Source organism: Myotis myotis, unplaced genomic scaffold, assembly GCF_014108235.1.
Source record: "Myotis myotis isolate mMyoMyo1 unplaced genomic scaffold, mMyoMyo1.p scaffold_m19_p_5, whole genome shotgun sequence".
Taxonomy (NCBI): domain Eukaryota; kingdom Metazoa; phylum Chordata; class Mammalia; order Chiroptera; family Vespertilionidae; genus Myotis; species Myotis myotis.
The window spans coordinates 28,381,907-28,403,696 of record NW_023416357.1 but is presented as its reverse complement, the minus strand read 5'-3'; the positions used below and the strand labels follow the sequence as shown (position 1 = coordinate 28,403,696).

At 43.4% G+C, this 21,790-nt stretch overlaps 1 protein-coding gene and 1 pseudogene across 2 annotated transcripts in view; one reads left to right on the top strand and one right to left on the bottom strand.

Annotated features, from left to right (window-relative positions):
* Window positions 1-5,712: 5,712 nt before the first annotated feature.
* IRX2 (iroquois homeobox 2) overlaps window positions 5,713-21,790 on the bottom strand; it is a 37,650-nt gene continuing 21,572 nt past the window's right edge. For both annotated transcript variants that reach the window (XR_004967540.1, XM_036309075.1), the window contains exon 5: window positions 5,713-6,054. The gene's annotated coding sequence lies outside the window, so the exon portion shown is untranslated. The remainder of the gene's footprint in view (window positions 6,055-21,790) is intronic.
* LOC118656176 lies at window positions 9,998-10,911 on the top strand (annotated as a pseudogene).

Below are 21,790 nucleotides of genomic sequence, written 5' to 3'. Positions count from 1 at the left end.
TGCACATGTTAATGGAAAATGCCCAGCTCCAACGATAAGATGACTAGATCTTAACAACATACTTTTGAGAGAAAGAAAAGCAGGTTTTACATACACTTTGATCTCATGGGCATTAAACAAGGAAGATGAGAGTCTTTTCTATTGGCAACATGCATAAGCAGTGTGTGCCTACCATACGATTACACACATGCACAAATTCCACCCATTTATACCTCTAAGGTGTTCACCCACCTTCCCAAATGATCACAACCACATCAGCTAACGTTTGCTGAGGGCCTTCTCCACCAGACCATGCCCTGAGAAATGATCGTCTGCACCTCCTCTTTCTGTCACCATGTGAGGTGGCCCCAAGTACCTGACAACTGCCCCATCTCCTCAGGACCTGGACCAGGCCAGCCTGTCTCATAGGAGGAGAGTCCAACTCCTTTGGCCAGCACCCTCCCTGGTCTCCTCTTGTCCCTGAGACTCAAGGAGCCAGGCTGGCCTCACAGCCCAAAGAGCAGGACTGAGTTGGCCACGCTGCTGGACGCCTTCCTAACTTGTGCTATGGGAGTTTATGTGTGACACACACAGGGCCCAGGGAAGTCAGAGTGGCAACCTCTCCCCAGTCTCCCTGGAGCCTGACCTCAGAAAGAATGGAGCCCCAGCACAAGTGGAGGCCCAGCCCCCCAGGCCCTTGCAGCCGGGGGTCTTTCCAGACAAGACAGGCTGGAGCCGCGGCAGAGACCACACTTGGCACGTGGCCCCCAGCGCCGTTCTGCCCCATTGCCTCATGGCGAAATGAAAATAATAATAATTCCTAAGACTTTCAGATTCTGGCCCCAAAGTACTTTTCCAGGAACATACTCTGAAAGAATGCCATAGAAAATATGGTTCCTGTGACACTAGACTTCAGGCATCCTAGTGATTTAGGGGGCGAGATCGCTGAGGGGCTTCTGGAAGAATTTTTTTGTTTCTGACATTTCAGAAGAAAAAAAACACCTTTGAGCTGAGCCCATTCCATCAGCATTCAAAATTTCACGTGAGCGTTGCTTAGCCAGCGCCTGTTACAAGTATAAAGGAAGTATTGGCTGTGAGGGTCTGTCTGGCTCTCTGCAGTCACTCCCCTCCTAAGGGGAAGTTGGATCTCAAGGTGGTGTCTAAAGTACAAAGTCTTGTAAGATTTCTGTAAAGCACAGAAGAAAATATTTCAGCACAATCCATGTGTGTGAGTGAATCACAAAGCATTTCTTGGGGTATATGAGATGGCTCCAGGATGCGTGTACAGACTCTAGGTAGAGTGTGATTCACCCAAACATGCCCCATGCATGGAGCAGTTATTGAGTGCCCACTGAGTGCCTGGCTCATGCTAGGCTCCAGGGAAAAAGAGAGGAAGGGTGGAGGCTGTGCCCTGCAGCCGCTTGTCCATTCAGTGGGGACTCACACAGTTGCCTAGACAGGGGCCATGTGGAGTGAACGCCCAGAGGGACGCAGCGGGCACAGGGCCACACTTTCATCCTGACACCGGCCAGCACTCAGTGACACTTGAGTTCTCATATGAGAAGAGTTTTGCCTTGTCGGAGGGAGGAATTAAAGCTGCTCTTTTCTCACAAATTGACCACGAAGCTACAAAATGTTGGAGGAAGAACTGGCACTTCAGCCTCCCTGAACACAGCAGCAGTTCTGAAAATTCAATTCAAAAACCCCCGTCAGCTGGCAGGGTTTCCCACGGCTGTTGATCTAAATTCTCATTCCTACCCACACATCCTTTGCAGCAAAATGTTGAAGAGAATGATACCTTTAGCATTGCCCTCATCCTTCCCTGGGAAACAACATTAAACAATGAAGAAAAATACTTAATTCTCTCAAGAAAATCGCAAATATTTCTTGTGTTGTAGATGGTGGCCCTGCCTCCTCTTCCCCACATCCAGCCACACAGGGAGCAGTTGGGTCCCACTCAGTGGGTGCGTCGCTGGGAAGCCAGCTCTAGGCCCGCTGACGCCTCATCGAAGACCTGCCACAGCCGCATGACAGTGATACTGTATCTTATGGGTAAGGAGACAGGACGATGGGCTAGGTTAATACTTTGCCTTTTTAATCTATTAATCTTCCACCTTTGGGACATGATTTTAAATCCACTCCCGAGCAAAGTGACTGAAAATCATTCTGGTCTGACAGCTTTAAAAGATCACAAGTGAAATGTGTTAAGAAGATCTCAACCCGCTGGTGCTACACCAATGGCTTCTGGAAGTTTCCCTCACCCTGGCAATGGTTCTACACCCTCCCATTGGGAGTCTGAAGCAGACAATCATGCGCCGACAAGAAAATGTTCCTTTTAGACAGGGTTAACGGGAGGAGCGCCTATTTTGTCAGAATAATCTGGGTCCTGTGTGCTCATCACTGTGGGTGTAAAGATGCTCAGAGTTCCTGGGGACATTTGCTTCCTTCTTCCCCAGGTGGTTTCTGCTGTCACATGAGGCAGTTGGCAGGGGGCGGGGGAGGGGGGTCCAGGTCTCCCTTTGTGGACAGAGTCATGCTGTGTGACAACATGTAAAACATTTTTTAAAGCTTAAATTTTGATGACACAGACGCAAAATGTGTCTGCATTTTTTTAAAGATTTTTTAATTGTTTTTTCTAGAGAGAAAGGGAGAGGGAGAGAGAAAGAGAATCACCAATGTGAGAGTGAAACATCAATCAGCTGCTTCCTTCCTGGATTTTGGCTAATTTACTGAGGATCAAATTGAAACCCATGCATGTGCCCTGACTAGGAATCGAACCAGCAACCTTTTGGTGTATGGGACAATGCCCAACCCACTGAGCAACACAGGCCAGAGCTGCGTCTGTGTGTGTGTGTGTGTGTGTGTGTGTGTGTGTGTGTGTGTGTGTATATAGATCTCAGAGAGGAAGGGAGAGGGAGAGAGAGATAGAAACATCAATGATGAGAGAGAATCATTGATCAGCTGCCTCCTGCACCCCCCACTGGGGATCGAGCCCACAACCCTGGCATGTGCCTTGACCAAGAATCAAACCATGACCTCCTGATTCATAGGTCGATGCTCAACCCCTGAGCCACGCCAGCTGGGCAGCGTCTGCATTTTTAAAACAAAAGATTGGGCCCTGCTTCCCTGTTCATCCTTGTGTTCAACAGCTTCAGACGTCCCCGCGGCCATGGATGATGTCCCTGAACAAGTTCTGCAGCCTGCTCCTCCACTGTTGGAGATACACCAGGTGGTCCCCACACCACAGACATCTCCAGCCAGCCCTTAGCACGGGGTGGGGGGGGGGGGGGGAGGCGGATCCGTGAATAAATACTCCAGCTTGCTCACCTGCTGTGGGCCCCTGAGGCATGTCCCGAGGAGAACCAATCTTCTATACCTGACCAGGCCTCCTGGGTCACACCCCAGACAAACTCCCCACCCTAAACGCTTCCCTCAAGCTGCTCTGGGGAAGCCGAGTATAAAAGATTTTAAAGCATGGATGAGACATTGTGAAACTTTTATTAAAATGCCTCTTGGAAAAAAACCAAAAGGGTTAGTATAACCGTGTAGATGGAGAGTGGGGATGATGTGGAGTCTTCCTCTGAGGAATTCAGGGGATACTCAGAGGGAGAAGGGTCAGAGCAGAGTAGAGATACAGAGAAAATGTCCATTTTGTGACACTTAAAAAATTATGATGATGATAAAGAGAAAACATGAGAAATGCAATTACTGCAGTAGTCAAAATTACGTGACCTTATTAATAATAAGAAGAAAAAAGTTTGGATTAGGCCAAATTTAGGACACGGAGCCCTTCTATGATATCTGCACACTTTGATTCGTGAGTTTATGTGGATTTGCACACGTGAGTAACACCTTTTCTTCCATCCAGTCGCCCTGCGTGTTAAGAAAAACAATTGCTGTTTTCCCTTCTCTCTGGATGTATTCCTAATTAGTTTTCTTTTTTTTAATTAGAAGACACTCTCTCAACCTTCGCATCATCCCCCAACTTAATGAGCTCCTCCAGATGTTGAATGAGAAACAAAAAACCACAGGGGGAAAAAAAACAAACAAAACAGCTGGACATTAAATACAGCGAGAATTACCAGCAGCTTATTTTGGAAACCAGGCCACATTCTCACATATTCTAAGTAACCACTGGTGTGACATTCTCCCCCTAGAAGTGATCAGCAAGTGGCGCGGGCACGTGGCGAAGACGCGCTCCTGGTCCTGCGGCAGCTGTCCCAGCCTGTGTGAGACCTGCCTGCAAGGCTCTGCTGATGACATCGCCCAGATTTCTCACTTTCCATCACGAACACTGACCTCCTCCACCCGGCGTAGAGGAATTTGACATATTTTTTTCTTAGAAAACCAACTCTTTCGGGTGACAAGGGGGGCCAGCATGTGTGGTCACTAATGACTGGCTTGCATTGTTATGGAAGCCTGGAGTGAAGAGCCCCTGCAGGACAGGGCACCCCGAATCCACACTGCAGCTGTGGCAGCTTCCCGGGGGTGCTCAATGAATGGTGAGTGACTCTGTGAGCCCGGGACCCGCACCCTTCTTCCCTCTCAGATGGAGACCAGCTGGGATCCACAGCGGAAGCCCAGTGCCTCTAAGGCCTTTGTCATTGGTCACACGGGGTTTTCTTTGTCAGGGGACCCACTCATCCAAGAAGACGAGGAATGATCTGGTGGTCACTGTTAGTATCACCTCCTCAGAGCCTGGGACACTGCAGTGTGCGCATGGGATAGTACAACAGGTGGACACACCATGGCCAAGAAGCTAGGCCACTGGCAAACTCCATTATTCATGCGGTAAAATCAAAGATATGTTTCCATAGTTTTCATAAGTGTGTAACAAATATGTATAAATAAACATGTAAAAGTAAGTAAATATATATCAATATATTCAAGTTTGGCTCAGTTCATAGCTATAAATGAACTCATCCATTACAAAAATAAATTGGAAAAAAAGTAAAATCACCTATGTGATTTGACTAGCTCTTAAATTTAATCTCATGGCACACATAAACTAATTACTAAAATTCTTTGGTATACAACACAATATGTTATATTTTTTGCCAATGTGACAAAAAAATAGGTATAGTTTTGATTCATTAACACCAGACAGCTATTGTTGCATTGACTGTTTTCATTTTTTATTTGGTGATCTAAGGGAAAAGAGGTCAATGCCTCTAAACCAGGAGTCCTCAAACTACGGCCCGCGGGCCACATGCAATACAAATATGGTATTTGTTCCCGTTTTGTTTTTTTACTTAAAAATAAGATACGTGCAGTGTGCATAGGAATTTGTTCATAGTTTTTTTTTAAACTATAGTCCGGCCGTCCAACGGTCTGAGGGACAGTGAACTGGTCCCCTGTTTAAAAAGTTTGAGGACCCCTGCTCTAAACAGTCAGGCACTGCATGTTTTAAAATTCTCGAGGCACACCTGTTGCAAGTCATTGGCTTAGATCTTCCATTTCAGTGTCTTTTCTATATATGTACATGTTTCATTCCTTTTACTCACTCTTACTACAAAATTATATGTTAGGCCTTTGGCCAATTATTTTTGACTTAAAAAATGTCTTTGATGTTTGCTATCTTTTGCTATCTGATTTATTTTTAGTTTATCTTCTCTGGGAATCTGCAAGATATATTTATCCTGCCTTTAATTCTCCACATGGCTACTTTAAGTTTAGAAATTGCTTAGTTGATATTTTTACTATTAAAGTTAAAAATTAAAATCACTTTATCTCTTCACAAAAGATAAAATTTTTATTTTTAGAAACAAAGGAACCTTATTTACAGTCATGAGAGCGTCCCCCATGAGTACACAAAATGCACATAATGGGTACACATACAAGTGAACCTTTGAAGTCAATTCCTTGCCATGTGCCTGGGTGGCAGTGTCCTCATTGCCCTCTCGGCACCATCATCACTGTGACTTTGCCCCCAAGCCCAGCTGCACCACCTTGTGGGCCAGACTGTTGCAGGCTGCTTCATAGCGGGCTTGAGTGGCGGGCTTCCCTTCCTGGCTCTGGATCTTCTCATCCTCTAGGCAGACAAGATGAAGTTCACAGCTTCTTCTGGGGTAAGACCTTGAAGAGATAAAATTTTAGTCCATTTTTACAATCTCCCAATATCCCAGCTTTTCCTGATGAAACTTGAGAGCCAAGACACACACCACCCTCCTTTGAGGAACCAGGTTCTCCATCTTGCTCCCATTGGCCACCACCTCTCCTGCAGCATTTTGCATTTACTCAATGTCACTTTCCAATGCTCTCTGCTGAGTCTTGGCCTGTCCTCCCCATTCCTGTTTGCTTCAACACCTACTCTTCCTAGGCATCCTAATATCAAAAAGTTCTTTTTTTCAAAAAAGTAGCATTCTGTGTGAACCGTGTGATCCAGGTGGCATGCCTGTGTCAATGAGAAGTTTTTGGCTATAGTAACAAAGGCCCTACACCAAGGATGTCAAATTCTCAGCCTGCGGCCGGCCCACAAGGAATATTTTTGCAGCCCAGCCAATATAACGATAGGTAAGAAACGTTTTAATAAAAATTTCGTAACTTGATTTTTACAATATTCCACTACAATGTTTGCTAATGGCTGATTACTATAATCATATTGCATTCATTTCCCTTATGCGCCTTACACGCAGGCACACCATTTCTCTCCACTAATACTAGCAGTGAATATTTCAGCAGCCAATTGCCACATCATTAGTCTTGGACTGACTTGTTTGGTGTGCACAACAGGAAATATTTCGCTTTTGGAGAACAAGAAAAATAGGTTTATTTGTATTATGCTTATTAATTTGTGCAGTTATTCAGTGTCTAGTAAGTTAATGTTCAAGAAAAAATATCAATTTTTATTAAAATGTTCTATTATTTTATGTTAACGATTACTCATTTATTTCAGCCATTTGTATTCAGTATGTCTCTATTGAAATAAAACTACGTTTCTATGAAAATTTAAGCTTTTGGTTTTTTGCTGCCCACATAAACTTAAACCATGTTTATTTGACCCATGTTAGCCTTTGAGTTTGACATGCTTGCCCTACACTAACAGGCTGGAACAAGGGAGACCAACTAGCTGAGGTCTGATCTGCCTCTTGTGCTAAGACAGTGGTTCTCAACCTTCTTAATGCCGCGACCCTTTAATACAGTTCCTCATGTTGTGGTGACCCCCAATTTCATTGTTACAATTGAACATAATTAAAGCATAGCGATTAATCACAAAAACAATATGTAATTATATATGTGTTTTCCGGTGCTCTTAGGTGACCCCTGTGAAAGGGTCATTCGACCCCCAAAGGGGTCACGACCCACAGGTTGAGAACTGCTGTTAAGACATGGAGCATTAGTGTTGTCCCCGGCTGGAAGCCCTCATGGTCACAATGGGGTGGCCAGTGTCCTGCAGCACTGCAAGCTTCCTCCCTAGTCCTGCCCTCTGGATGGAAAATGGCTCTGTGCCACAATCAGAATGTTTTCCCAGCAGCCTCCACAAATCTCTCCTAAGGTCTCACTATCTGAATTGGGTAAACTCTCATGCCTCTTAGGGGTCAGGCACGGAATGGAGTTAGTCCTATAAAAGTCAGGCCTCCTGCCCTCTGGGCAAGCAGCCAGCCCTCTGAGCCTCATGGCCATACAGGGGAGGCACAAGGGGCCACCTGAAAACTCTGGAAAGGGGGAATAGGGAACACAGGCACTCTCCATGACAACAGTTTTCCTTTGTCTTCCTGCATAAGCAACTCATTGGGTATAAGATGTTAGAATTAGAGTGTATTTTCCTCAGTCTCTGTGCAACTTAAAATCTGCGGGTTTTTCTTCTTTTTTTTTTTCAAGAAAAAAAACAATTTTCTTTAATTTTATGTCTAATTATGCTTCTCTTTTATTTGCTTGAGCTTTTTCTATAAGGACATTTATAATTATTAGTCTAGATTCTGTTTCTTTACCTTTCAATCCACTTATATCATCATTTATTGACAAAGAATAAAACAATTAGCTTCATTTATCCTGCACATTTAAAAAAGTGTGTCCCTTATGAAATCAGTCAATACCAAAAGCTAAACAGTGAACACACTCCATTACCAGGGCAAAAGTAGTCTTACTATTATATCATGTACTTTTGCTCTTTGTTCTATGTGATAATCAATTCATGTGTTAAAACCATCATAAAATATTTCTTGACAACATATTATGCTGGCCCTAGACGATATTCTGCTGAGGGTATACAGAGTACAGTGCTTAAAAGTACTCAAAATGGTTATTTTTTCTTCCGTACTTATATTAGTTTGCTATACAATTGACCCTTGAATAATGCTGAGATTAAGAGCACCGACTATTCTGGCAGTTAAAAATCCACATATAAATTAAGTTGGCCCTTGATTCCCAACTGTAAATTGAAAATAAACATTTGTTCCTGTTTGTGTTCAGTTGTAGGGTTGTCCTTTATATTTTTAAAAATGTGGTTATATTTTTGAGCACATAAAACATTTTCTTCTTGCAAAAACCCTCATTCTTTGCAGAGTTCTCTCTTCCTTTCCATCCCCTCTCCCATCCCCACTCATCTCCTGAGTGATAGTTTCATCATCGGTACTTCATGTAGTTTAGCTAGAGAGTGCCCAATCCCCTCCATAGCGTAATAGTTCTCTTACTACAAATGGCATTAAATATATATCCATGTTTTAAGAAGAAATTTGCATGTTTTTTCAATAAAGTGTCACTTCTTGATGTTTGCACATTTTTCCATTGACCGTTTCACTCTTTTGTTTCTTGATTGCTTAAAACATATTATCAATTAGGGTTTTTATTAGTACCACTAATAAAGGGCTAAAATGAGGGTTTTGAGCCCTTACAGGAGGGCAAGAGCTGTTAGTACTTTCCTCAGTGTGCCATTGATTTTCATCATACTGTTCTAGGGTGGGAGGAGGGAGGCAAACATTTATATACTGTTGACTTCATTAAATTTTCTTCATTTAATCTTTATTTGAGTTCTAGTTGGAAGGTTTCACTACTCAGGTTTAAAAAAATGCCCATGTGTTCTTCTAATAGGCTTCAGGTGTCATTTTAATTTTTTATAGTTCTCTGACCATTTGTACTTTATTCTGTTGTCTGGAGTGAGATATGGATCAAATTTTGTCATTTTTTAAATTCCTATTTAGTTCCCTTGATGTTATGTATTTTTGCCTTGATAATATGAGATGCCACCTTTATCAGAAACAAAAGTCGCTTATTTTCTTGATCTGTTTCCTCCTCTGTCCCCCTGGCCCATTTGTCTAGCCATGCTCTAGAACCATATCTGGTAGGCCTGGCAATCCCCTTCCTTCTTTCTCGTCTTTTATAGAGATTTTCTAGAAATTCTTGCACAATTACTTGTCCATAAAAATTTAGAATTAATTGCACCGCTATGACAAATACTGGCATGTGTATTGGATTGGTGCTCAATTCATATGCTAACTCACATGGAATTGAGTCTTCCTATCCAAGATCAAGGGATACCTTCCCATTGGGTCAAGTCTACCACATAGGCTTTTGAAAGTATTTGAAAGTTTCTCCACATAGAGTTTGCAATTGCTTATCAAGTTTATGCATAAGAATTTCATGTTCTTAGTTGCCATTTTAACTGAGACTTTCTCTTTTCTTATGTCTAAGTGGTTGTTACAGGTCCATAGAAAGACTATTGATTTTTATGTGTGTCACTTTTTATCCTCCTAAATGTTCCCAAGGCAATTTTTAATTATTTAAATAGCTTACTCGTATCTCAAGGTCATGTTGATGAATGGAGATCTCTTTAGAGGCAGTAGATACACACAGACACGGACACCAAATACCAGAACAATCTCTACAACTTACACTTTAGACTATTAGTGAGCCAATCCCCCAAGAAATGAAGCAGACCCCTCCCTTCTGAAAAGTAGATTTTATCAGCTGTTTTTTTGAACAGTAAAACAAAGGTAAGAAAATATTATGCCAAGAGTCTCAGCACAACTTCCAGCCCGGCGACTTCCCAGCAATCAGATCCTTGGGCTTTCCTCACAGCATGGCCCCCAAACGCCAGTCCTCGCTCCCACCTCAAAGGAAGAAACTGACTCCAGCCCCCAAGCCAGACCCCTCAGGGCATGCCAAAGGGAGAAAAAGAACAGGAAGAAGCGACTGAACATATAGAAGTACAAAATGAAATGGACAGACTTAATGAACAAGCCAGTGAGGAGATTTTGAAAGTAGAACAGAAACATAACAAACTCTGCCAACCATTTTTTCAGAAGAGTTTAGAATTGATTGCCAAAATCCAAAACTTTGGGGTAACAACATTTGTCAACCATCCACAAGTGTCTGCAATGCTTGGGGACGAGGATGAGGAGGTGCTGAATTATTTGACAAGAGTTGAAGTGACAGAATTTGAAGATCTTAAATCAGGTTACAGAATAGATTTTTATTTTGATAAAAATCCTTACTTCGAAAATAAAGTTCTCTCCAAAGAGTTTCATCTGAATGAGAGTGGTGATCCATCTTCAAAGACCACTGAAATCAAAAGGAAATCTGGAAAGGATTTGACAAAACATTCAAGTCAAACACAGAATAAAGCCAGCAGGAAGAGACAGCATGAAGAACCAGAAAGCTTCTTTACCTGGTTTACTGACCATTCTGATGCAGGTGCAGATGAGTTAGGAGAAGTCATCAAAGATGGCATTTGGCCAATCCATTACAGTACTACTTGGTTCCTGACATGGATGATGAAGAAGGGGAAGGAGAAGAAGATGATGATGATGAAGAAAAGGAAGGATTGAAAGATATTGATGAAGAAGGGGATGAGGATGAAGGAGAAGAAGATGAAGATGCTGATGAGGGGGAAGAAGGAGAGGAAGATGAAGGAGAAGATGACTAATAAACACTGATGGATTCCAACCTTTTTAAATTTTCTCCAGTCCCTGGGAGCAAGTTGCAGTCTTTTTTTCTTTTTCTCCCTGCCACACCCCCCTCCCCGCCCTGCCCCGCCTTGTGCTCTGTTGCCCTGTTTTTTGAGGTCTCTTTTCTCTCCTTTTACACCATAGTTTTCACCTTATTTGTGGGGGAGGGGGGATGTACCTTGAGCATATACAGTGGGAAAAGAATCTTTGCCCTTTTCTGTTCCAAATTCATTTTTATCCCTTCCTGTCTCAAGAAAAAACTTAATGGAATCAACACCACCATGCTCTGTGGGGAAAAAAGAAAACCTTCTGCTCTCTTAGCTCTGCTGGGAGCTGGAGGTTGCTAGGCCCCTGTGTAGTAGTGCATATAATTCTAGCTTTTTTCCTCCTTTCTCTGTATATTGGGCTCAGAGATTACACTGTGTCTCTATGTGAATATGTACAGTTAACATTTACCAACATGTATCTGTCTACTTTCTCTTGTTTCAAAAAAAAACACCCAACTTTAAAAAAGGGAGGTATAGATTCTATAGAAGGTCAGCAAAGGGGTGGGCTTGAGATGTTTGGGTGAGTTAAGTGGGCATTTTGACAATATGGCTTCTCCTTTGGGATGTTGAATTGTGACGTTTAATGGACATCCTTGCAGTCGAAGATGATACTTTTAAAATAAAATTCTCTCCTAATGATGACTTGAGCCCTGCCACTCGATAGGAGAATCAGTAGAACCTGTAGGATCTTATTTGGAATTGACATCTCTCTATTGTAATTTTGTTCCTGTTTATTTTTAAATTTTCTTTTTGTTTCACTGGAAAGGAAAGATAATGCTCAGTTTTAAACGTTAAAAGTGTACAAGTTGCTTTGTTACAGTAAAACTGAATGTGTACAAAATAAAAAGAAAATATTATGCCAAAAAATTAGAAGCACTGGCCTCTCCCATTGTACGTGTAGAAAATATTTATAGAGAAAGCCTGTGCATGGACAGAGACCTTGTGGGCAGAGGACAGAGAGGGCATCCCAGAGAGGTGGACACAATGCAAATCTTTGCCATCAACAGAGGGAAGAAAGGTCTGGAGTTAGGGTACTGCCCAGCCCCTGCCCCAGCCACCAGAGATCTCCCCAGTGCTGCAGACAGGAGGGCTGGCTCTGCAGTTGCATGGACCCAGAGTGTCCTGGAGGGAGCTGAGAGCCCTGGCCACCCAGCTCACCAATGCTGGGATGGGCTCCTGAAGTCAGAAATACACTAATACAGCACATTAGTGTATTTAAAATATGCTTTTTCCAAGGTGGCAACTCAGCCAGGGGCCCTCCTCCCTCCACAGGCACTAAAGGACCGATGACAGGAATCACTTGGCAATTGCTCACGGACCCTATTCAAGAGCATGATATTAAAGTTGAGAGTATACCTCTGCCCTTGGTGTTATTTGCAGATTTAAAATAACAAAGTGCTAAAAATATATATTATAACAAGTTACTCCCTACCATAAATGCATCAAGGCAGCTGGAACTGACTATATTTAAGGTATTAAAATTGAAGTTGATGGTGACCCCACATTATTCATTACATCAAATGGAGATGACTTTAAATTTATATTAAATTCAATTTAAATGCCATCAAAACCATGGTTGACAAAGTCCTGACAGATGAATATTTTAGTATGATTCAATAGCAGTAAACTTTATTTTCTTACCTTGAGGCAAGGTGATGCCATTTTATATGCAGTAGGGTGAACTGGGATTGTAGTAACATGGCTTATGATTTCCATAAAATAAAATTTTATCTTTAAAATGATTTTAAAGGGTTTAAGTCTTGAACTCTGAAAACATCTCTTCAGGGTGTTTCTTGCTTTGCTCATTACTTTATACTATGAAATCCATTAGCTCCCTTAGACCACTTTTCAAAATATCTTCTGGTTTAGAATTAACAATTAGTCATCTTAAAGGTTTTATGTTTGATGTTGACATTCAGTAATATTTCACTTTGACTTTTCCACTTACAGCTCTTGGTCATAGGAGGAAAATTGCCTTGCCCAGAAATTCACTTGTCATTGGTGTTGAATTCTTAGGTGTTTAATGAATAAATGAAATGATTAATTAATTGATTAGTTAGCTAGTCTTTGTAACTGTTTCCAAGAAACAGCCTCCTGTCTGCCCACTAGAATAGTTCTTGACATAATAGTTTACAAGCCACGGCCATTCTCCCTAAAGTGTTTATTAGTGAGATACATTGACTCTATATCAATAAGAGAAATAGCTGACCATCTCTGCACTCATAGAAGCTTGGAGACCTCAGGGAAGGATTTTCTCTTAATATTTGGTTCCTAGAACTGAGAGTCCTAACTTCCCAGTCTGTAGCCTTTACTGGAGATTTACAGAGGCTCCCTGGGTTGGATCACATCCTATAAAATACCCTTAATGTACTGGGATTGTCTGTAGCCCAGTGAATTTTTAATTTCTGTGAATTTGTGTCTAGCTAATGGCCCATTTCTCTCTAAGCCAAAACAGAGGAAGTGCAGCTTTAGAGTCAGAACAGATGAAATTAAAAGTCAAGAAGCCATTGCTCAGCTTTTAAAAAGCAAACAGCCTTTAAAAAGCAAACAAACAAAACAAAACAAAAGGTCCCCACTGGATTTGGGAGCCAGAAGGTCAACTGCAAGAGCCAAGTCTTGGAGAAAGAAAAGGATTTCTTGAACTCCAAAAATTCCCATGAAACACCAAGAATCCAAGTCTGGTGGGCAGAGGACAGAGAGGGCATCCCAGAGAGGTGGACACAATGCAAATCTTTGCCATCAACAGAGGGAAGAAAGGTCTGGAGTTAGGGTACTGCCCAGCCCCTGCCCCAGCCACCAGAGATCTCCCCAGTGCTGCAGACAGGAGGGCTGGCTCTGCAGTTGCATGGACCCAGAGTGTCCTGGAGGGAGCTGAGAGCCCTGGCCACCCAGCTCACCAATGCTGGGATGGGCTCCTGAAGTCAGAAATCCTGTGTGCTCAGAACTCAACCAAGCAGAGCAGCAATCTGGGCCAGGAGGGGCCGAGTCTTGGGTTGGGTACAGTAGCTGAGGTGTGAAGTCACACATGCCAGCTGCAGAGGCTGCCAGGGCAGAAGCAGAGAGAGGAAGGAGAGGAAGGAAGAGCCAGACACTCTGAGAGTCTCTTATGCTCTAGAAGAGTCTGGAGTCTGGGTCAACCTGGTAATGACTGAATACAGCCCAAGCTAAGAAGTTACCCTCCCACCACCCACACACATGTGGCCATCAGCAACAGAAGCAACTTCTAAGGAAGTTGATCTGATACAGAGAATGGAGCTCCTTATCTGTGTGATGGGACAGTGACTGCCAATTTTAACTCAAAAGCTAAAATCTGAAAAGGAGATGGCCCCTTGCTTTTTTGTCTCATCTCTGTCATGAAGGAAGGCAGTACAGAAGCCCTGGCTGCTTGAATGTCAGGGTGCGGGTGGAGATCAGAGAGACAGAGGATGACCAGGTACCTTCAGACCCAACATTCCTTTGCATCTGAATAATGGTGCCCAGCAGGCCATCTTCACATGGCACACTGGTGCTATGTGTGCACACGTCCCTGTGCCCTAATGTCCTGGTGTCATCTTTGAGGAAAATATTTCTCCTCTGGGAGCCTCATCATGAACTTCAACTAGAGCTATTTCAGAAACAGCAGGGAAGAAAATGCAGAACTAAGTTTATTCCTTTGCTAAAAGTATTTCCTGAACACCCCGAGAAAAGAAAATGTGGGGAGGTAACAAACACAGCTGCAACCCACATTTCAATAATAACCATGTGATGAATGTGCGGTGTCTTCTGCCTGTTCTCCTCAATGCTCTTTAGGTATTGACATGAAACTCAGATTTCACAGACTCCATAGAAAGAAGGAAGTGGAGGCTGAGGGTGAGGAGGCATCTGATGATGTCAGCCACAATCCTCTTGCAAGCTGTGATTGGCCCTATAAATGTGCCAGACCAAGTAGCGGCCCCACTAGGCCCACCACTGCCTCTCTCCCAGGGTCACAGGTATAACATCCCTGGTAATGAAAGCTTGACCATTTTATGGAGATACTATGCAGACAAGCTTTCATTTTACTCCCTGTCCTACGGACTCCTTAGGAATGCCTCCTGCCAATAAATGATCATGATCATTGTTGCAATTAACATCATTCATGATTTCATCTCCAGAACAGGAGGGGTGAGTCCTGGTGGCCCAAGGCAGGTTTTCGATTCTGGAGTTCCACACTGTTTTCAAGGCTAATCCGAGGGGCTGCCCAGTTGAAAGAGCAGCCGCTGATCCAACATAGTTTTCAGTGGTGACCATTTCAAGTGCTTCATTTGGATTATTCCATTATTTTTATAAATGCTTGGAAATTTTATTCCAAAAATATTTTAAAATTAATCCAAAATGGGCCATTTTTAAAACTGTAGTCGGGGAGAAAGAATCCATGTGGAAAGACGTTCAATTTCTGCACAAAATCAGTCACTTCTGGGTGGAAAACAAAGATTTTTGACCCCACAAAGCAGGTTTCATCTTCTTCTCCTGGTTCTGTGGTACCCAACTTGGACTCAGAAGTAAAAATAACTTCATGATATGATGGTTCGCCTAAAGTATTGCATTTTGCTAACTTTTCACATGATTAATTTAGAGTAAAATTACTATGTTATCATGCATATTTACACATTATTTGTCAATTCAAAACTATATTTTAAAGGGATGTTTATTTTCTCTATGTCAGATCCAAATATACACATTTATGAAATTAATTACCAAGTCCATTTGATATTTTTGAGTAATCCTAGTACCCAAAGACTATAGAGAGACACTGGAACTTAATGATTCTGGGTACAATATCCCTGCACACGCATTTAAAAATAGAAGCCATTACATTTTCTATCTTTTGCCAAATTGCGAATAAGTGAGCAGAGTGAAGGATGACTGTGATGAGTCAGTGCCGACTCAGCGCCTAGAATATCCTCAACCTCAACAAGTGTCAGAATTATCCTGCGGCCGTCACCTGAGTCATGCACAGTCCAGGGGAGCACCCTCCGGGAATCCAGCACCACTACCCCTCCTCTGGTAGGCACAGGGTTCTCAGACCTCACTCAGGTAGGCAGGCACCAGGATCAGGCTCATCCATGCTTCTCAAGTATCTTTGAGAAAAGCCAGCGGTGCCCAGCTCCTAAAGATGCCTGGATGTTCGTTAAAACAAGCAAAACCTCAGTTTTCTGTTGATTTCCCACCATATCTCCCTGCCCACGCCTGAAGGAGGCAGTCTTTGGGTGATCCAGCACTGGGAAGAAGTGCTTTACACATTCACACTCTCACGTAGACACAGGGCGTCTCCCTCCGGGCAGAATCTCAGGGAAACTGAAGGTTCCACAACCAGGAGCTCAACTGAATGTAAAATTCCAGGGAGTAAAATTTCATGAATTATTCTGATATCGAAAACTCCTAACTCAGAAGGTCACATGCTCGTGCTGGTCTGTATTATTCAGGAAAAAAGATAAAGGCTTATTATTAATTATGTCATTAATCACATTATTAATTATATCATTAATCACATCAATCAGATTCATCGGTTAGTGACACTCCTGTGGTCACAGTAGTCACAGAACCCTAGCATTGCCTTTGAGACTGTAACTATGAGTCATCTGTGACTGCATCTGTGGCTTTGGAATTGCGGGCCATGGGTGTTGGGGACAAGTGTAGGAAGTAGCAGATAAGATGGGCTGGACACTGGTTGGCCCTCCCTTTCTGGACACTGAATTGCTGCCCCTCCCCATACACATGCTCTATCAGTCCCACCAGTGGGGCTGATCCCATTGCAGGCATGATACATGTGGCTGGTCTATGTTCAGGGGCTGGTCTGGGGCTGGGAACATGGCACAGGCCAGGTGATCAGCACAATCCCTGCTCTCAATGGCCACAGTGATGGTCCAGAGATGAGCATCTCCACTGACAGGCCAGTTAGTGGCCACAGCTGGGAGGGTTGCTTCATCCTTCCCTCAGTCCACCTCTCTTTAAAACATCAAGGACAGCTGCTTCCATGTGCAGACAAACAGGGAGCCAAGGTCACCTGCACGTTTTGTGATTGTGCATAGTGACCATTGATGGTCTGAACATGAGGAAAATGGGCTTCTGTAGGCAAGGAGTCCCATCATTCTGGGATGGTCCCTGACCTGGTGGACAGGCCCCTCTTACACTCTGGTCACCTCTGGGTTCACAGACATCCCATGATACCACGCTCTAGTGCACATGAGCTGCCATGCACTGGTTTCGACAATTGGGCACATCCTATACAGCCCTCCTGTAATGGTAGCCAGAGAATGTGTGTCAAGATAAAGTTCCATTGCAAAGTGAGCATCAGAGACACATTTTTTGAGGGAAAACATTTTTCATATTCTGAAGTAGACTGAAAGAGATTACACAATATCTCACAGACACTGGGCACGTGAGTGAGACATCTACTACACGTGTACTTAGCATGCTGGTCTCCAACCATCCCAGGACTTAAAGTTCAATGGATTTTAAGAGTAGATGTACTTGACAAAACAAAGACTTAGCAAAAAATGATTTGCACATCTCCAGAACTTTAGTGTGTGTGATATGCATTAAAACGTGTCAAAGTTAAGCCTGTAAGTCTCAGACCGGCTCCTGGATTCAGGGACAGGTTTCGGAATGAAATGATAAAAGTGGGATTACATCGCAGAGCTGCAGTGAGACCGCGAGAGTCCCGAGAGTGTCTGGCTTCTCCCTCTCCGCCTTGTCCTCAGCCGAGTGGCAGGAAACAGCTGGCCGGAATTTCTGAGTGCCCTTAATGAAGAGGGCTCTGCGTTGCTCAGATCTGCTGATTAAATAGAATAAGACTAATATTCCTTGGTGGTTCCCAGAAAGAAGCTTGCCTGGGATATCAGTTGAGTTTCCACACCCGCTCTGGGTTCCTCTTGGGGGGAGAAATCACACTTGGAAATTAAACTTCGAATGGCTTGGTCTTTGTCAGTAAGCTTTTTTTCTTTCCACGTATTTTGAGCAAGTTTCCTAGATTCAACTCAGAGGTCTGGGCTGTTTTACTTGCTGAGACCTCTGTCGTCAGAACGGGAACCCAGGGATTTGTAGAAAGGTCTACACTATGGCATCCGTGGAATGATGGAGTGAACCCACAGGGCACATAAGACAGAAACAGGCAGTCTGGAAGCTTCCAGAAATGAGGACTTCCACAAGGGCACCACAAAAATGTTTCTAAGCCCTGCTAAACATGGTTTGGGCACCAGGAGCCCTCTCTCCCTGGCAAGAGAAGACATGACAGTCATGGGTCATTGTTAGTAGTTTGTACCCTTAACTGTTTACTGAGATGAGAGACCAATCACCACAGCCCCAGTTTTTCCCCCTGATTAGCTAGATTCACTTACGTTTTGGGGGCTATTTACTCTTTTTATTGATAGGCGTGCACTATCCCCACCTCCTGTCAATAAAGGATGCCCACCACATACAGGAAATGGCAGAGGGTGGACTCAGCTGTAGGCTTGCTGACCCTGGAGCCAGGCGCACTGGCTTTGCCCCCACTGAGTCCCACAGAAGGGAGGGTCCCAGGTAGGTTACAACGGCAAATACCAATAATCAGCTACTGACAGATCCACCAGTCACTCCTGAACTGTTCACCATACCCTCAGAAAGAAACATACTGTAGTGCTACACACATACACACACACCCAGCTGAAACACAGTTCACAAACCTATCCAATTATATTTTCTATTCTATCCTACTAGAGGCCTTGTGCACAAAATTTATGCATGGTGGGGGAGGGTGTCTCTCGGCCCGGCCTATACCCTCTCCAATATGGGACTCCTCAGGGGATGTCCAAACCGGCAGTTGGACATTCCTCTCACAATCCGGGACCTCTAGCTCCTAACTGCTTGTCTGCCTGCCAGCCTGATCACCCCCTAACTGTTCCCCTGACAGCCTGATTGACGCCTAACTGCTCCCCTGCTGGCCTGGTCGCCCCCAATTGCCCTCCCCTGCTGTGACCCACCTCCTCTGCCGGAACCAGCCTCCTCCACGCCACGCCACGCCAAACCGTGGGATTCCCAGGCCTCACAGTGTGGAGTGGCTGCTGGGCCCGCCTCCACTGTGCATGCAGCCATCTTGTGGTGGCCATCTTGTCTTGGCTATCTTGTGACGTCATGCATGAGGGTGTGACGCCACCTAGGCTTTTATTAGTATAGATTTCATCTAAGAAAAACTGCTAATTGAGCTTATAACCCACTATGGGTCTCAACCCACAGTTTGAAAATAAAACTAAATTACTGAGTCCATCTCACATACCCATGAACACGTCAGACCATGGTCAGAAGTTCATGTCCATGTGACAGTTCCTACATGAGTGAGATATTTCTGTTCCTATAGCCACGCCCTGTCCTATGCCAGGAAGACACACTGACTGAGTAGCTATGTAATGAAACTTATGACATGGCCTTTTATCCAAGGTAATTTAAATAACTTAATGGACAAATAGATGTTATTGGTGAACTTCATACAGGACTTGCTTTGTTCAAGGAGCTCTCATTACCTTAAAAGATCACACATCAACCCAGATAACCTTGGGATTATAAATTCTTAGATTTAGAGGGATTGCATTGATGCTCCTTCCCAATTCTTGTTTAATATATTAAAAGTACAACACCTATAAATGGCTAAATTGGAATCCAGCATCAGGAATACAGTTAAGTGCAGTAATATGAGTTGAATTCATTAACATGCTGATGTGGGCAAGGCCACAGCCACATAGATTGAGGCATGAGATTGAGGTCCATACTTTTGATCCGAGACTGTGCATGTGGGAAGTTCTGTTTTATACTCTGGGTTTCACGGTCTGAGCTTGCCTTCCCTCCCAGAGAGGAGCTTCTCACCCATGGTTAAAGGCACTCCCACTAGAGTAGACAGAATTACAGACACTTCGAACTACCTGAAAATTCTTGAGTGGTCTCCAGCCCTCAGAATTGAGAGATAGGATGGGGATTGTGGCTCTTAAAATGATTTCATCTTGCTCTAAACTCAGAGAAGTCAACCCACAAGCCTAATCTCATTAGCTCTACATTTTGTGGAGGCCAGATTGGAAACAAAAATAAAGTTGGTTTTTTAATCCAAATTCACACCCATGAAATGGTATCCCCAAGGGAAGTTAAAATGAGACTTTGAAATGAAAATTATCAAACAAGGGCCATGCAAATGCTATAAAAGGATTGGGACCCACTGGGACCCTTCTGCCTACTTTTCACTCACCCCTGGATGTGGTTGGGACAATTTTTCATTTGTAAAAATCCAAGGTCATTTTAGTCACTGGTGACGTGCTTGTGAAGAATTATTAATAGAACTTGGAACAACACTACTCAAACAGAATCATGATCTATATGCCTATGACAAGTGCCATGTTAAGGATTCTGAGAGGTTTGGATAACAATAGCTGGGTTTTCTCATAAAAATGGAGCACCTGTCAGCTTTTCCAGTAAAGAACTTTCACTCCGAGCATACTAAACTCTTCCTTACCCACCTGCCATCACCCTGCCAGCCTGGGAAAGGTATTTTTTTTAAATGTCTTTCAATCTATTTCATTACTTCTAAGTGCAGCGGGAACAGTCTGTCCATGGGTAAAACACTTAGAGTCTTTGCTGCTAGAACAGTAGAATCCTCCTGCAGCCAGCGAGCATTTGAGAGGTGGCAAGCCATCACCTGATCACTTTTGCCTTTTTTCTTCAAAACCTCTTCATGAACATGCTGCAATCTGGAAAAAGGGGTTCTTCTCAAGGGGAAAAAGAAGCCAGATTCTGGTTCCCAGTGCAGTGTGTCCTGTGACCCAGTGTGCTGTTAGGGACTGTGGTCACAGCTCCTCCCCAGCTCTGCGAGAGGTGCCTGTGCCCTCAGGGAAATCACATCCTCTCTGGGATGCAGTTTCTGAGGCAGCCTCCCATGGCTGCTGGAGCATTAATTAATTAATATTTGTAAAGTACTGTGAGGGTCTCAGAGATCAGGAATCCCGTTCCTCCCCTCCCAGACTACAAACACATGGAGAAGAGACACGCAGACATGAATCTGGCTTTCATGCCACCGTTATGTTGTAAGTTGCAACCCCCCACTGATTCACTCTGTCCCTTGAGTCCTGCACTCCCAAGTATCCTGCCTAAAACCGGGACTCAGAAGTTCCTGGGCCCACCTGGGACATCCACGCAAACAATTTGCTGATACTACCTTTCTACTGTTCTAGCAGCAAAGGCTCTAAGTCAGTGGCGTGAGTTTACACAGGCTTTCTTTTCAATGTTATTCATCTTCTGCAATGTCTCTCTTCTGTCCACTGTCAAGAGAACATACCACTATTGAAGGGTTGGATTGCTTTCATTTTTAAACATTTCCTTTTAAGTTTGGAATCTTATTCATGAACAGTATACCCAACATTCATTTGTAGTTTAGAAGTTTTGTGAACCATTCTAAGTTATTTCTCTAGTAAAAATTTCTGTAAATAGTGTGATAGAGTTAATATTCAATGTTTTGAATAAGATACTAAATAATTATTAAAGTATTAAAAGATCATCTGATTTCTGTGTGCTTCACATGTGCTTTTTTATAAACATAACCTTTTCTAAGAAAATAATCCCAAATCTGTTACTACAATGTTCACTTCTCAACCAAGAAATTGGTAATGAAAACATTTCATTCGGATAATAAATTAATTGCTCTGTCATCTGATAATTTTTAAGTTTTGTAGAACTGCCTACAAATGGGAAAAAAAATGAAGTCACACAGTTTCTTAGGAGTGGTTCTGTGGGATCCTCTCCAGGCACAGGTGAGGCGGTGAGACTGGAGAAGTTGAAGGATGTGGCTACTGGAGCTGGAAAGTGGGCTGTCTGACATCTATAGCCAATCTGCCCTTCCCACAG